This window comes from Triturus cristatus, chromosome 2_1 (assembly GCF_964204655.1).
Source record: "Triturus cristatus chromosome 2_1, aTriCri1.1, whole genome shotgun sequence".
NCBI classification, from domain to species: domain Eukaryota; kingdom Metazoa; phylum Chordata; class Amphibia; order Caudata; family Salamandridae; genus Triturus; species Triturus cristatus.
The window spans coordinates 595,171,845-595,186,474 of record NC_140581.1 but is presented as its reverse complement, the minus strand read 5'-3'; positions in this window follow the sequence as shown (position 1 = coordinate 595,186,474).

Here is a 14,630-nt window from a genome sequence, read left to right as displayed (position 1 = left end):
TAGTCACGTGGGATGGGGCTATGGTATTCGCCATTCTGTTATATAAGTGTGCATTAAAGTCTCCCCCTAAGCAGATGCCGTCCAATTTCCCAAACTTGTTGCCTGCTAGCAAATCATCGATAAAATCAAACAAAACAATAAAATTCTTATTCGGAAGTGATTTAAAATCATTATTATAAAAGTTAATAAAACATAACGTAATCCCGTTTGAGTATATTGTGGCCTGAAGATGGCTATCGTTTGTCCATAAGGGTTTGGTGGTACATCCTGCGGTAATCTTTATCCATGTGGATAAGCCCCCGCTGGGTCGACCAGCTTCAGGAATTGGGGCAGTACTATTAAAACAGACAAAACCCTCAAGTAGCAAGCTGCTAGTGCACCAGGTCTCCTGGAACATTAGAACGTCGAAATTGCTGACCATATTGGTCCATTCTACTATGTTCATTTTTGATTTTAGGCCAGCAATGTTCCAACTTAATATTTTTAAATGTTGGGCAAGGGGCACGTGAGTACAATTGGAAGTACTTGAGGGGATACGCTCTGCCAAGCTAGCCACTTGAGGGTTCTCGGTAGGACTGGGATTGGACATAGCCCGATTGACTAATAATACCTCCCTAGGCAGTGATGCAATGTTTGAAGATTTACACGAGAGTCAATCCTGGCCCTCCAAGTCGGTCAAAACATTGAACCGATTATGTACGGGATAAGTTGGTAAAATAGGGTGATGATTACTTTGGGGTGGTCTGTAGAAGAAGCCCAGTGGTAATGCAGTTATAGCCGTAGCAGTATTAGGATGAAAAGTGTTACATTTTAGAATCTTTTTTACCAGGGGGGGGTACCTGAAATTTATGACTATGCAGTCACCCTCAATATTTTTCATCAGGGGACCAACCCATCCCACCCGTCTCACCATCAGAATTGCATTAGCAGTCTCCATGCCCACCCCCTTGAACCTACATAACCAATCAATACACTTGTTCTTGAGTTGATCCCAAGACTCACTTTGGTTCTCTTTTAGGGGAGGTGCCCCGGCTAAAATTAAAACATAAGGACATGCCTCCGGCGGTAGGTTAAGTACCGGGGTGGCATGTTTTATAGGCCGGGTAGGGATGATTAACTCATGGTTAGTAGGTATAGTTAGATTGGGAGGTGCTATCTTGGGGGGAGCTGCTGTTGGATGTTGGGGGAGACGGGGGGGATTGGCGATCACAGATGTTGCTGACAAAAAGGTGGTGCTAACCAAATTACTTGAAGTGGAATCGCTAGGCAAGCACACCCTATTATCTGCTGCAGTTAAGGTGCATTTGCCACTTCCTTCTTGAGTCCCCTTAATGGTGGCCTCTATGTCTTTCAGTAACCGTTCCCCCCTGCATTGATCGATGATAAAAGTTCCTTTCCTTTTTGCATCTTCCTTCTTAACTAGGCTTTCCAGTCTATCCAGACGTTTAAAAATAAGATTAAATTGTTTATCCATTAGACTTTTCAATTGATTAAAAGTTGAGTCCACAATAGTATCAATTAAGTTTTCGAATGACCGACCCGGCATGCCATGTACAAGTATAGGCTCAGTTTGTGTTTGTATACACGATGAGTTAGTTGCTGCGGTAATGGTCAATGAGGCATCAGTGCTATTGATTGGGCCCTGTAAGTGTGTGCTTACATTAACCGGTCCCGTATTTACTATAGATTTCCCACGTGTCCACAAACTCAAAGGAGTGGGTTGAGTTTTATTGCTGCGTGGGGGTTGTTTCCTTTTAGCAATAGGAGCTTTAGTAATGCCACTCTTTCTTTTTCCTCCAGTGGTCTTAGGAGCTGGAGCTGATTTAGCGGTGGTGGGAACAGCATCCGTTTCCTGCTGTGAGTCTGCTATTTCAATAATTGGGGTGGCAAACTGATTGACCTCTATTAATCCAGAAGAACTTTTATGTTGGGTAGAGTTTGCAACTATTATGTTAGGTAAGAGCGGCACAGGGGTCCGAGAGTCAGTATTAACCACACCACGTGACAGAGGTAGATCGACTGTTTCGTTAATAAGAGTATTTTGACCCAATGAAAGTCTCCGTTCGGTGGCCTCGATTTCCGATGTGACCAACAAAAAAGCATCCTCTATCATACTTTCCAGGGCCGACGTGATGATAGGAGGACTCCTAGGGCCCGAACCAGAGGGGTTTGCAGATGCCTTCCCCATGGTGAATAAATACACCCACTAACCTTTAGTCCAGATGAGGAGAGCACTTGACCAAACCGCAAATCAAAGGGGGGGTGGCCCAGCCCAGCCTCTTCCGTCCCCTGACGGCCACAGACGGCCCGCCCTCTGCCCGGGCTCAGCCCGGCGCCGCCCGCGCGCGTCCCGCGACGGGGAGGAAGCCTCCGATTAAATAGCGCCTCCGGGCGCGCTGGTGTCCGGCAGGAAGTCCGGAAGTCCGGTGGAAGGCAGGGGATGGCGGGAGTTGTAGTTCCCCTCTGCTGCGGCCAGTATGGAAAGTGGCGGCGAGGGAACAAACAACGTCAGGGTCCCGGTTCTGCCTGCTGCTGCGTCCGCTGTTCACTGGACCAGCTTTTCCAGTGCAAGCTGATCCGGCGGCGGCGCCGGGAACGAGGGGAACAGCTTCTGGCTCGAGTGGCGGAGCTGATAGTAAAGAAGCGTATCCAGCAGTGTCGGAGCTTCCGCACCACACATCTGCTCCAGCGTGAGGAAGGTGTCCCCGGAAACAAATCGCCCCCAGTGTGAAGGCCCAGTGCCGCGGCACGCGCCCCGGTCTGCATATTGCGCAGCGGCGGCCACATCGGGTTACCACGCAGAGGCACTGATCGGGTGTAAATAAGGTCCAGCCCAGCCCTCCGTCTCAGTCCATCCCAAGCCCACCTAAGTGCGTGCACCGGGTCGATTTCCGTGCATCTCCGGGTGTATGGCGCGTAAAGTGCCACAGTTAGCGGCAGCGGGGCCGCTCTATCAGTCTCTATTGCCACGTGCGGTTGAAACGGTGTGGGGTGCGCCCAGTAGTGCAGGAACTGTGCCTGTGCACAGTAAGCATATAAGGAGAAGTCTGGTGCGGCCAGGCCACCTTGTCTCTGTGGAAGAGTGAGTGTCTCCCATGCCACCCTCGGCTGTTTACCTCCCCAGGCCAGCTCCACCATCCGTGAGCGCACCTGTCTCAAAAAATGTGCAGTGAGGGGCAGTGGAATATTCACAAATAAATATTGGAGTTTAGGAAGGATCACCATTTTAGCCACAGCGATTCTCCCAGCCAGCGAAAGGGGCAGATGCTTCCAGCGGCCGACCCGCTCGTCCACCCAGCCCAACACTCGCCCGTAGTTTTCGGTCCATATCTGCTGCATATCTGTGCTTATCCAGATCCCCAGGTACCGCACAGGCCCAGCTGCCCATTTCAGCGGGCAGTCCGGGGTAAAGCGGGGAGTCCCGGACGTCAGGGGTAAAATGACCGATTTCTCACAATTTATATTCACTCCCGATAGCCGACCATACTCCATCAGTTCTCTCGTCAGAGGGGAGAGGTTTACCTGGGGATCAGACACATATAGCGTGATATCATCCGCATACAGCGATATGGACAGCGCCCTGGACGAGAAGCCAATGCCCCTGGCTGCATGATGTTGTCTGATGCGGGCAGCCAAAGGCTCCGTGGCGATGGCAAAGAGCAGGGGCGACAGGGGGCAGCCCTGTCTCGTACCCCTCCGAACGGCAAATGGTGCAGACACGAGCCCGTTCACTTTAACCCTAGCAGTGATACCTGTATAAAGCAGTCTGATGTATCTGATAAAGGCCTCACTCACACCTATGCGCTGCAGCAGAGGAAACAGGAACCCCCACTCCAGGGAGTCGAACGCCTTGGTGGCATCTAATAGTACCGCCACAGCCTTAACATGTGGGGCCAAATAGTGCAGCACTCCGAAGAGGGTGCGGAGGTTGTGGGACGTCGAGCGGCCCGGCACAAAGCCCGACTGATCCGGGCGGATAATGAGGGGCAACACCGGCTGTAGCCCAGACGCGAGCATTTTTGCAAAGATTTTTGCGTCAGTATTAATTAAAGATAAGGGCCTGTAGGAGTCGCATTGCTGGACATCCTTGTCCGGTTTTAGGAGGGCAATGATGACAGCCTCTCTCATGGATTCTGGGAGTATACCCGTCTCGACCGCCTCAGCATACACTGCTAACAGCCGGGGGGCAAGAAGATCTGCATATTCCTTGTAAAACTGTGCCGGGAGGCCGTCTGGTCCCGGTGCCTTGCCGGCTGCCAATGATCCTATTGCCTCCCGCACATCCTCTGCCGCGAAGGGCCGATCGAAGTACCCTTTTTGGTGCACATTGAACCATATAAGTTGTATCGTGTCAAAATATTCAGACAGCTCAGCCAGTGGGTGGGCTGCCCGAGACTTGTACAAGTCCCTGTAAAAGGACCGAAAGGTATTCAGTATTTCCGGTGGTGTGTACACGGTGTCACCTCCCTCTGTCATCACTGACGAGACGAAGGTAGAGGGTCTTTGTGAACGCAGCAGAAGGGCGAGTGTTCTACCTGGGCGATCCCCCTCCCCATATCTGCAGGCCACAGCATGTTTAGTCAGGAACTTAAGCTCCCTATCGGCTTCTGTCTGATATTCTGTTAGCGTGGTACGAGTTTCAGCCAAGGTGGCAGTCGACGGGTCAGAACAGTACTTCACCTCTAGAGAATGCAGGCGATCCTCCAATTTACCTAGCGCACCCCTGATAGTCTTTAGGACTTTGGCCTGTCCCGCAATGCAGTGGCCCCTGATCACCACCTTAAAGGCGTCCCACAATGTGCCCAACGATGACACGGAACCCGTATTGTGCTCAAAGTAGTCGAGTATGTGCTGATGGATATCCTCACGAAACACCTGATCTGACAGGGCCTGCGCAGGCAATCGCCAAGTGAAGGGTGTAATATATGGCTTAGGAACAGCCAGAGTCAGTTCAACAGGTGAGTGGTCTGAGAGGGTGCGCGCCTTGTGGGTGACTGCAGACACCCAGGCATGAACCTGCGGGGTCAAGAGCCAGAAGTCCAAGCGGGACCAGGCTCCTCTGTGAGGGGTGAAGCAGGTGCCTTCCTTAGCCGCGGGATGTAATACGCACCACGAGTCCTGGAGATTATAATCAGCCATTAGGCCGCGTATAAGATTCGCAGCTTGCGGGTGGTGCGCGCGAGCAGCCCCTTCCCTATCTAGCTCCGGTGACAGTACTGCATTAAAATCACCTCCCCACATGCATGCCCCGCCACCCAGTGATTGTGCCAGGTGCCAGACGTGCCGAAAAAACCCAGGGTCATCCGAGTTGGGGCCATATGTGTTAACTAATGTGATCGGCGTGTGAAATAGCTGCCCTAGCAGTATTATGTAGCGCCCCTCAGAGTCCGCGTGTACCTTAAACGTCTGCCAGGGAAGGCCTTTACGGAGAAGAATAGCCACACCCCGAGAGTAATTGGAGCAGCCGGAGGAGTGTATCTCGCTCCATCGAGCACCTCTAAGTTTGTCCCCGGCGTTGCGAGCCAAATGCGTTTCCTGTAGGAAACATATGTCGATTTGGTGTCTTGTCAAATACGCATGGGTCAGGCGTATCTTGCGGTGATCGTTAAGACCACGGATATTCCATGTAAGGCAGCGCAGCGCGGTCAGGGAGGCTTATATTCGTGGTTCCTATGGAATGGCGAAGTCAACAAAGACCCCCGTTCCAGGGCCCACAGGGGGACCTCTCGCTGCAGAGTCTCTCGGTCCCACAACCACACAAATTCTGCACGTGGCAAGGCCGCATCATCATTAAGTGGTGCAATAAAAAGAAGCAGTATAATACAACCAACCAACATTAACCACAACCCCCCGCCACCCACTCCAACCCCCCAATCAGGTTGAGATGTCTTACCCCCCCGCCACCCCCCCAACAGTAACTGTCCTGCAATCGTATCTCGGGAATCATCCCACAGGGGCGTGGGGTCACCGGCTAACTCCCCCGTCTAAAACCAACAGGGTGGCCGGACTGTTCTGCCTTCTACTCACGCAGTACAACAACTTACAGCTAGGGAGACCCTTAATTTCCCCCCTTACAGTGTTCCACTGGGTGTCAGTCAGGTCACCCGTGTTAAAGCCGACCAGTCCACCAGCTCCGGGATGGGGCTATCGGTCCCGCGCGCTTCAGGGTCCCCCATAGGTGGTTATAGGCCGTGCAGCCAACCGTCACGGTGTCCGGCGTCCCAACACGTCTCAAGGTGTTACTGTGCTGCGTTAGTCATTATCACTTAACTGGCCCATCTGCGGCGAGTCTTGCCTATCTCGCCGCTCTCGCTGCGACCTTTCCGCCTGTCTCGCAAATTTGAGCGCATCCGCCGCCTCCGTGAATACCATTGGCTTCCCTTTATGGTGTATCCGCAACTTGGCCGGGTACAGCATTGCATACTTAGTCCCCACCTTCTGGAAGATTTATTTTGCCGGCATGAATTCTCGCCGCGCAGCCTGCACAGCCTGCGTGAAATCTGGAAATAGGGAGATGGCCATATTTTGGAACGTGAGCTCACCTTTTTCACGTGCCAACCACAGGATAGTATCCCTGTCTCGATAATTTAGTACACGGGCCAGTATCGGTCGTGGCGGAGCTCCCGGCACAGGTCGCGGCCCCAACGTGCGGTGTGCACGCTCGATCAAGAACATGGCCGATAGGTCCTCCCCAAACAGGTCGCGGAACATCCCCTCAACGAATTGTTCCATATTGCCAATGTTTGTGGATTCCGCAACACCAATAATTCGTACGTTATTTCTGCGGGAGCGGGCTTCCAAATCTTCATTTCGCCCCCGTATCACCTCCAGGACCTTGTCCATGCGGAGTAATTTCTCCTGGGTGTCTCCTTGGCCCTCTTCGCAGTCGGCTATCCGCGCCTCCACCGCCGCGAGACGTTCCTCGTGCTGGTCGACCTTATGCGATATGCCATCAAGCCGCTGGGCCATGGAGTCAAGTTTGCCGTCAATTTCCTTGAGGCAGCCCTTAAGGTCGCGGAACATGCTCTTAACATCATCCTCCGGTGTTAAGTCCAACTGCGTTTCGGGGACAACAGTCTGCGACGGCGGCACCGCCTCGGCGCCGCGGGAAGCCTGCTTCTCAAAGTGGAGCTTCCGCTGCTTGGTGTCCGACTTCCCCATGGCGCCTCCGAGGGGCCACCACAAACCTGTAATAACTGAGGGAGGCAGCAGGCACACCGCCAGTCATAGGCCTCACCAAGCGCAAGGATCGCGCCCGCCAGATGGTCCCAGCACCAGGCGGTCCCACACTCCGCCCGCGTTCCGCGGAGATCACCGCCAAACAGATAGTGTCCAGCCAGCTCTCGGCGCCCTCAGGTCCCGGGCCCGTTTCAATCGGGTACAAACGGCGGCCTCTCCGCGCTCGGGCAGCAGCTCGGAGGGCAACCCGGCCGGTCTCTCGTGTCCTCCAATCCACCACCTCATCAGCTCACCCGCTGGCAGATCTGCAGATTTTTCAGAGCATAGATTCCAAAGGCCAGATAGCCGGATGTCCCTCATGGCAGATATGGAACGGGCCGCACTCACAAGGCGCCGCAGCCTCCGTCCCTCATCGTCTAGCCGCAGCAGGAGCACCGGCGTCCGGCAGCAGTCAAGAGCTCGGCCGCGCCGGCACGGCCCAAGCAGCCCGCACGACAGCTCCGCATATGTCGCACACCAGCCTCACAGCGAAGGGTGTCAGCCGCACAGCAGGGGTCCGCCCCCGTCACACGGGTGCAAATCTTGGGGCGTCCAACGCTCCACCAGCGGCACCGACAGTTTCCACGCCTCCGACGGGCCACGGCCCGCGACCAGGGCCTCGCGTAGCAGAGGACGCCGCCCAGCGCGGCTCCTCCCAGCCGCCGGATCAGCTAGGGTGTGTAGCTCCTGATCTCCACCGCCGATTTCGGCCGCAGCAGCACCGCTAGACTCCCCTTCGTCGGGGCACCTCGCGCCGTAGCTTCCCTGCACAATTTTCAAGGCAGAGACCGGATGGGCTGACGGATTAGTTGTCCGGCCGGCAGAGCCCCGTTACACGGCGGCCATCTTGCAGCTCGGCTCGGCCACACCTTTTTCGACTAAAGACTTGATCCAGAAAACCTATGACATCCTTACACTCAATACTTCATGTGATTTGAATTTCTGGCCACCTGGAGAATGTTTCCATTAGGACAAGAATGTACCCTCGACCAGATTTGCTGGTGACTGGTCCCAAAATATCGAGTGCTACCTCCTGCCAAACATGTTTCAGGAGCTTCCCTATACCCATAGGTGGAACTCTGGTCTTGAACACTTTATCGCTAGCATTACACTCTGCGATGTCCCTCACCAAGCGTTCAACTTGTAAATCAATGCCCGGCCACCAAAAATGCAGTCTAATGCCCTCTTTAGTCCTTGAAATACCCAGTGACCTTGGTGTTCTAAATGAATTATTTTGTTTTTGACAACCTCAGGAGAAACAAGTTTAGTGCCCCTTCAGAGCAAATCATCGTTGATAGTTCATTTCTCACACTCCAAAACGAACAAACTTCCTCACTTAATTTGCTGTTTTCAGACAAGCCACAAGAGACCATCTCGATCACAGTATGCATATTAACATCAGACTTTATCATGCCCTTCCTTCCTCTTCACTGTCTACACCATCCGTGTCCTCACATACTTTAAAGTCACCCAAGTCCCATTGACAAACTTCTCTAATATGCTTGGTATCTGTAGAATTTTCTACTAGGTGAGATAGGCAATCTGCCAGTCTATTCTCTATACCAGGCACATACTCCACCTCACAGTTATAATTGTGTAGGCTTATCACCCACCCGCAGATTCTTAAGGAGATGGTGTCTAAACCTTTTTTGTTGAAAACATCCATTAAAGGTTTGTGATCTGACTTGACAATGAAATCACTCCCCCCGAGGATTTTCTTTAATTTTTTAATGGCCAAAAAGATACAGATGGCCTCCTTTTCTATGACAGAGTATCTCACCTCAGGACCAACTAATGCTCAGGACTAAAACTTAATGGTTATTCCTTTACCATCCTTAACTTGCCTTAGGACTGCCCCCAGATCTTTTGCTCTCACATCGGTAATGACAATGGACCACCTTGAAGTGTTGAAGCTTTGTAACAAAGGTGCTCCATTCAGTGCACTTTTGATGCCTAAGAACTCTGATTCAGATTGAGTTGACCAGTCAAACTTCGCCCCCTTCTTTTCGAGAGACCGTAAACTAAAAGTACAGCTGGCAAATCCTGTATGAACTTGTTATAGTATTCTGCCATGCCCAGAAAGGTAGTCAAATCTTTACTCCCCAGCACGGGTAATTTCTCAATGGTCTTCACCAACTTTTCTTTAGGCTTCACACCATTCTTGCTTAGACAATGGACTAGATACTCAATCTCAGAAAGATTGAATTTGCACTTGTTCGCTCTTAGAGTTAGGCCTCTATCTCTATACCTCTCCAAGACAAAAATCAATCTGTCATCAAGCTGTTTTTAAGAGTAGCTATAAACAAGCACGTTATGCTGATAAACTTTCACTCCCAGGACTCCCCTAAGGACATCTTCAATAACCCTCTGAAGTACAGAGGCTACCGAATTCAAACCAAAGGGGAAACATGTAAACTTGAAGAGGCCAAAGGGAGTTATGAAGGCCGTTAAATCAGTAGACTTTTTGTCAAGTAGGATCTGATGGTACGCCGCTTTTAGGTTGAGTGTAGAAAGGACTCACGCATCCTCAAGCTAAGCCAACATTTCTGCTATGTTAAGAAGTGGGTATTTATCAGCAACCACAGCCCTATTGAGCTCCCTAAGATCAATGCAAAGTCTCAAATCACCTGAAGCCTTCTTTGCCAGGTCCAGTGGCGCAAGCCATTCAGTGGCATTAGTCTCCACAATAATTCCCTCCGATCTCAATTTGCGAAGCTCCACGTGCATGGATTCCTGCAAAGACAATGGTACCCCTGTGCCTTATAGGAAGCAGGAGAAGTCCCTTCTTTAAGTATGATCTTGTGTGTATTATTTGAGAGACTACCCAATTTTTCACTTAAGACTTCCTTAAATTCTTGGCCAAGGTTTTGTCACTTACTGTGGCTCCCCGGTAGCGGATTAGAAATAACCTCTACCATAGCCTCTGATTTTACAAGTCCAAAGCAGTTACCTTTAAGGAGGATGCATGGCTCAGTGCTAGGATCTAACATTACATCTAGTTCGACTTGATGTACCCAGCTGTTAATACTGTCTCCCTTGCAAGAAAACATACACTTTCCCTGCTGTTACCCTGCCTTTGTAATCAATCTTCTCCAGGAAATATCCGAGTAATTTTATTGCTTGGCCCCCAAATGCAAGACATTTCATATTGGGTTCAAAAAGCTTTACTCACCGTTCTGATTTCCCCATGTTGAATTCTTTTGGAACTAAAGTAATTTTTGCACCAGAGTCGAAAAGCATTCTCACAACATGTCCATTAACCTTAACTTCATCAATGGGGCTGTTACTTTTGGCATGTTTCACCTGCAAATCAACCTCACTGCAATGGATGTCATCACACTCACAGTCACTCATGTACTAACACAGTACTTCTTTGACACGCTTGGTCTTTTGTTTACCATGATATTGCTTAACAAAATGAGTAACCTTGCCGTACGCACGGCACTTGGTCAACAAAGCAGGACACGTCTTGTTGTTGGCAAAGTGTTCAACCATACCACACCTAAAGCACTTTCCTTTAAAACTCTTTTTATCATCATTGGTAGATGAGCCGTGAGTGCCCACATCAGGCCACACAGCCATTTTATCTGACTGCACACCAGTTTTGTTGACTCTCTGGACCTTTTCCAATACATTGTCGCTTTCCTTCTTTATCATTTAACACATGCCAGGGAAGGTACAATACTTTTCGCTAACATTATTACCTCGTCCAGTTTGGAGTCATCTTTCTGCCACAATTCATTCTTGATTTTCGCTACGCTGCAACCCAGCATAAATTGATCTTGGATGCATTCAAGGGAGCCCTCAAATTTACAAGTGGCTGCTAATCTATGAAGATGTGTGACATATGTTTCCAAAGACTCTTTTCGCCTTTGGAACCTCCTTCCGAAATAGTATCTTTCCAAGATGGTACAGGCCTGTGGAAGGTAATGCTTATCCAGTTCTTTAACACAGATGTCAAATTCATTCAAACCTTCAGATTCATCTGCACTGCAATCAGAAAAATACTAGAATACATCCTGACCCTCAGCCCCAAAACAGTGAAGGAATATAGCACTTTTCCTTTCTGCACTGAGAGATGTGCCACAAACACGGGCATAGTGTACAAATACTTTTTTCCACTTAGACCAGTGGAAATCAGGGTCCCCAGAGGAAGTCAAAAAGAAAGGAGGAGAAGTAAAATGTTTGCATAGTAAAACAGTGTAAGGGCTATCCCAAACACTGTGAAAGTCACAAGTAATGACCAAATAGGAATGCAAATAAATAAAAATAAAGAAAAGTATATTAACTGCAAGCTGAGCAACACGAAAAAAAGAAAGAAGGATAAAATAATGATATAACATAAAAAACTAACTGCCCTCTATATCGCCAGAAAGAACATTGTAGATTCCTGGAGGCACTGACATCTTGACAGGTTAAAGCGGAGTGCCAAGTGCTGCAAAAATAAAATTCTTCCAGTGTTCTCTTTTTGCCAGAAGACAGCCCCAATGTGTAAATAACTTGTGGTGTTGTGAAGAAGGTCCGCTCACCCAGCCAGGATCTACAAGTTTCCTCATGGACAGAGCACGTCATTGCAGGTTAACCAGAACTGAGTTGGAGAATGCCGTCATGACCTTTTAAAGTCAATGACACAACATAGGTGTAACGACGCATAAACATTTTGGAGCGTGTTGAACATGTTCCAAAACTCAAACATGAGGGAAAGACGCACAGGTACATGAACACAGAATGTCCAAGGAGTTCCATGTCAAAGGACTTCTGGTTAAAAGATACGGCAGTAAACAAAAGAGCACGCAGGTGGGTGACATGCGCGGGTGCACATTCAAAGATTTCAGAGCAAAATATAACTAATATGCCTAGAGGCAGACGACACATGATGTATTTAAAAGAGGAGGGCTGAATAAAAATAACAAGCAAGTCGCTGAATGACACCGTAACTTTAGACGATATGTTGTGACGTTTCTTTAATCCTTGAAGGTCTGGAGTGAGGAAGCTGTACACATTGAGATTCAGAAAATATCTTGATAAAGCTGTTCAATACAAGGTTCATAAAATATGTTCACCAGCCAGTCGCCAATTTAAAGAAGTCCAAAACGTGCACAGATGAGGTTGAAATTGTAAAGATGCTTATTGAAGTATCACTAAATACAGAAACGTCCCATCCATAAAGGAAGCCACCGGACAAGTGACTCATTCTTAAGTCCCACAGTGTTTCACCCACTATATTCCACATCTAAAGAATGGTGTTCTAACAATATAGGACATGCAGGATAATAGTAAGATACTACAGTCCTTCTTCTCCTTATAACTTCAGGCAGCAGATCTGAGAGGCTATGCAGCTCTCACATATTTATTTAGTGTTCTCGGGTGACAAGAGTGCCACCCAAAAGCATGACTACTTCCTCCAAAATGTGGCATCTTCTTGTCCCACAAAGCACTGCACTTCCAAAATCCAACATTGATGAATTCTCTCCAGAGGAGTAAGAGCTGGCTAAACCAACCCACAGTGCGGCTTATTTCCATTAGCTCTCCTGCTCCTGACCTCTCAAATTCCTGTCCTAAGCCTGCCATCTGGTTGAGGGTACAGGATGTAGGGGTAGGTTGGCCTGGCATTTCTTTACTGTACTCCTCTCTATGGAACCCAATTTTTATGACCCATCCCCTGCCTGGCCTGGTCATTGCAGCTGCAGAACTTCCACCAACAAATAACCTCTTCTCCGACCAGGCCATTTATCACTTAAGCAAAGTAGCCTGGCCAAGCCTGTTAGAGTTGACCAAAAAGGGGAGACTGTTAGAATGCTGGATTTTGGCTCACAAAAGTCTTATAACTTATTTTCTGTAGTAGTTATGACAAATTCAACAGTGGCAAGTAGTTGAATTCATCAATACCAAAAGTCATTGAATGACATTTGACTCCTTTCCTAGCAATAGTTACACTTAAATATAATATTACAATGTTGGCATATGAAGCTACGTACCTACAATAGGGGGAAAATTAAATGGGCAGTTTGTTCCTCACATGGGCATATAAAGCATCTTTTGTAAGGTCCCTGCTGATAGTTACATGGCCCCCGGGGTGCCCCAGAGAGCCCACAGCAAGATGGCCGCACCTTAGTGCACCTCTGCAGGCTGGGTCCTGGAAATCTGTTTAGGATCCGGCCATCCTCCATTACATCGAGAATATCAGACCCCCTCGCAGGCCTGACTCATATGGTGAGGTTATCATAGAGAAATAACGTAGGGCAGAACAACAGGAAAGGTGCGTGATGGAGGTAGGATCAGTGCATCCGGGCCGGGAGTGAGGGATCGGAGACCTTGACTGCAGCGACTCCCAGATCCATTTGCAGGGACAAGGGGATCGTGGCCAGTGAAGTAGAGTGGAGCCTGCTGGCAGACTCAAGAAACAGAGTGGGCATTGAACATTGCAGCGGAGGTGTGCGGACCAGGCTGGTGGTGCCTGCCCGCAGGTGTGTGGCAGAAGAGAAGGGCAGAGTAGCCTCATGAGCTGTCCATGAAAATTGAGGCTGCAGCGCCAGCCTAGAAAAAGCTGACACCGCAAGGTGAAATCACAGGTCGCGCAGACATTTGAGCGGTGGGCCTAGCATGGACACCACTGGGAAGGAGCGGCATTAATCAGGGGCACATGAAGTCGTGAATCTGGAACATCGGAGGCCACATATAGCGGATACTAACACAAAGTGGTCGGCGCAAAACGGGAGGCAAGCCCATATTGAGAGGTACATGCCGGCCTAGGAACCCCACGACATAAACTGCAGGAAACATCCCTCCTATGGGACTAAGGACTCGTACATTACTGGAACAGCACAGTATATTCCCTTACATATAACCTCACCACCTGGGCAACCCAGGAGCCATAAGTGATCGCCAGAAGTCACTAACAACAATATACCAAAAACGAAGGACTGGTTAAGGTGCGCATACTGCTAGCGGAGCCGCCTCAACGCAACAACACCGCACATGATTGGGATCTGAGGGGGCCCGCTGCGTTAACAGCCATATATGTCAGGAAGTAAACAGTTATGAGTGCTCACAATAGGGAAGATGGACAAGACACAGGCAAGACTCAATTTTGAGACGAGAGGCTTGTAGAAACAACTCCCGGATCCTTGTGTGGAGGGGGGGCAGCCCTCGGGGACTGCATAGGGTAACACCCTAGAAGCAACACTTCTGGCAATGCAAAGCAGCTTGCAATCCATCGATGCGAAGAACGACACGCTGAATATACCTATTGATAACATGGTGGCAAAAATCGACAAGCAGTCTTCACCTATCGCAGAAAGAGAACAGAGGATCTCTAAGGTCAAAGACCAGATCCAAACAGTGAGATCGAAAAGTCTGAACAGTGTGTTTTGGCAGTTATTCAAGCCAAAAAGAGGACTCGGAAGCGTGCT